This window comes from Atractosteus spatula (assembly GCF_055471065.1).
Source record: "Atractosteus spatula isolate fAtrSpa1 chromosome 10 unlocalized genomic scaffold, fAtrSpa1.hap1 SUPER_10_unloc_3, whole genome shotgun sequence".
Taxonomy (NCBI): domain Eukaryota; kingdom Metazoa; phylum Chordata; class Actinopteri; order Semionotiformes; family Lepisosteidae; genus Atractosteus; species Atractosteus spatula.
This window is the reverse complement of record NW_028296623.1, coordinates 63,487-66,133: the sequence shown is the minus strand read 5'-3', so window position 1 is coordinate 66,133 and position 2,647 is coordinate 63,487. Positions and strand designations below refer to the sequence as shown.

General features: G+C 42.7%; 1 non-coding gene across 1 annotated transcript; it reads left to right on the top strand.

The window, feature by feature from the left end:
* The first annotated feature begins 1,120 nt into the window (after positions 1-1,120).
* trnat-cgu (transfer RNA threonine (anticodon CGU)) lies at positions 1,121-1,192 on the top strand. Its single transcript has one exon. It is a non-coding gene; the product is annotated as a tRNA-Thr (tRNA).
* Positions 1,193-2,647: the final 1,455 nt, after the last annotated feature.

Here is a 2,647-nt window from a genome sequence, read left to right as displayed (position 1 = left end):
CGATTTTACGGTTGCAATTCGACGTTGATTATACGTCGAGGCGACGTATATATACGTATAGCCGTATTTTCGCCGTAAATATACGTATATTCGACGAATCAATGCCCACTGGGTATGGCAGCCGCGCCGAGAAGCTTTGCTTATGCCCATCTTTTTCCACCGCTTCTACTGAACCTCGGAGCTGCAGGAGGAAGGGCTGACTTTAGAAAGAGCTCTTAAAGTCGCTAGAATTCATGAAGCAGCTCAAGCAGAATCAAGAATGCTTTCTGACCACAGTGACAAAGTGACACTGAACGGGGTGCTCGCTCAAACTTTACAAACAAAAGCCGAGCAGCAGGACGCAGTCATGCTAGAGATATAGAAGAACAGGGGACGGCTGACATTACATGTTGACAACGCACAAAGCAGATGAATGCGGAGCGTGAACAGCAAAATGTCTACACTGTAAGAAAACAGGACATTATGCACACGTCTGCAGAACATCACGTCCGAGTTTAAGGAGAGCAACATCAGAGATTGGAAGCTAAGGAGTTTCAGGTCTGTGTTTTTATTCTAGGTTCAAGAAAGTCTGAATACCTTTGCAAGAAGTATTTCAGAATCCCAGTCAAATCCAGTACGAATGCCCCATAGATCTGCATTGTACAATTAGTATACTGTTTGTCCGTTGAATCAAACACGCCTTATGAAGCATTTCTAAAACAGGAGAGATCGTTAGGGAATGCGTCTTCCTGTAAAAATAAAATGACTTCAAGGGTACTATAAGCAGAGGTGTGAAAGCCTGCTCTACTGAAGAACTATAGCCAGAGATGCCAAAGAGGTCGAGATTTCACCACGTGAGAGAAAGCATCTCAGAAAAAGAAGTTGCGGTCGTTTCCACGCGTTATAAAACCACTAGGTCAAACAACAAGAGCTGAAGAGCCGCTGTTGAGAGTAACGCGGCCAAGCGCTCTAAGGAGCTGGCTTAAACCTCCAGTCTCTTCAGGAGCATCTGTTGGAGTCGCACTGCTACAGCGTATCTCCTTGTTAAGTATCCCTTTTATTGTTGTTGCTGCCTCCAGGCGATGTAAACCAGATTCAGAAAAAAAATAATTTGAACAACATTATTCCTATGTTGTTTGAAGGCGCGGTGGCCAAGTGGTAAGGCGTCGGTCTCGTAAACCGAAAATCGTGGGTTCAAACCCCACCTGTGCCTGTTTCATTTGTCACTGCTTTCCTTTAGTTTCAAAGTCTTCAAAAAACTCGCAATGTAGGAGTCTGAATAGTAAGAGAGCGTAACTGTCGCCAGTGATTAGTATTCTTGCATATCCTGCCTTGTTTTTTAGTCGACAAAGCTTGTTTCTCTTCACACCCATCTTCCGAATGATCACCTCAGCATTGGGAAGGAACGTGCGCTTGGTACAGCCCCCCACTCCATGGTCTGATCACAAACAGATCGGGTGAGCTGTCAGTCCAGGTTGGAAGTAACGTTCGAAAGCACTAAAAATCTGACTTAGGAACGAGAAGACCGTGTTTTTTTAAACGAGTAAACGATAAAATAATAGTTCAGGTGGGTAGCTGCGTCAGCATGCGTATATACTGCCTGCAAGACTATGTCAAGTTCAAGTTCAAGTTTATTGTCATTATACTTATACACAGGTATATGGTATAACGAAATGCTATTTAGCTAGCTCTCGGACATAAGTAGTACAAAGAAAAAAACACAACAACACAACAACAATACAATTGTATTACAAAAGAAAGACAGAGACAACAGCCGATGTGCAAAAAACAACAACAGGCAGTGTGCAAAACAACAAAAAGGTAACAGGTTATGTGCAAAAACATGCATCAAAAGAATGAAATAAAGGGATAGAAATTATGGGGAGTGAGCTTTTGACATGTATGGTAGAGGTAGATTTTCAATGTGTGTTTGGGTTTTTGGTAAGAAAGAAGGCACTGTGAGGTTCAGATCATAGGTGAGAGTGAGAGAGGCTAGGAGTTTAATAGTTTGATAGTGCGGGGGTAAAAACTGTTTCTGAGTCTGGTAGTCCGGACCCGAATGCTCCGGTACCGTTTTCCATGTCATGCTAAACGCCACAAATTTTGTTCGTCCAGTCGTATCAATCGTCCTAAAGTTACGGAAAATCGGATGCAACTGGTGCAATCAGCACCCATTTCTTCAGGATAGTCGAGCGTTTTAAAACAGCAAATTCACAGATTCGTGTCTTTTAAGCTTTGTGTTTCGCTCTCCAAATAGAGGCACGGGTTCAAATCCCACTCCCGACAGTCAGGCGTTTTACCCTGTCTTTTTTACCTGCCTTTACACTGTTTCAGTCTTGTTGTGCTCGCTGACAATCACAGTACGAGGAAAACGGAGAAACTACTTAGCAAAAACATAACGGACAGAAAAAAGCTTCGTAAACACGTGAATGTGATTAGCAGCAGTAAGGTATGCATTCAAATGTTTAAGGCTGATTTATAAAAGCAGCAGAAGAAAGGTGCAGCCTTTGTGAGAATTCGCGGGTTTTTATGCTGCTTGGACTTCTTTCAAGTCTATGAAGTGATCCCCGTTTTATTTTCATTTTCAAACTTCAGAACCGAATAACAAAAAGGTTTCATGTGTGACAGCATTCTGTTGCAAATACCGTTTCCACGATGTATTCAGCGA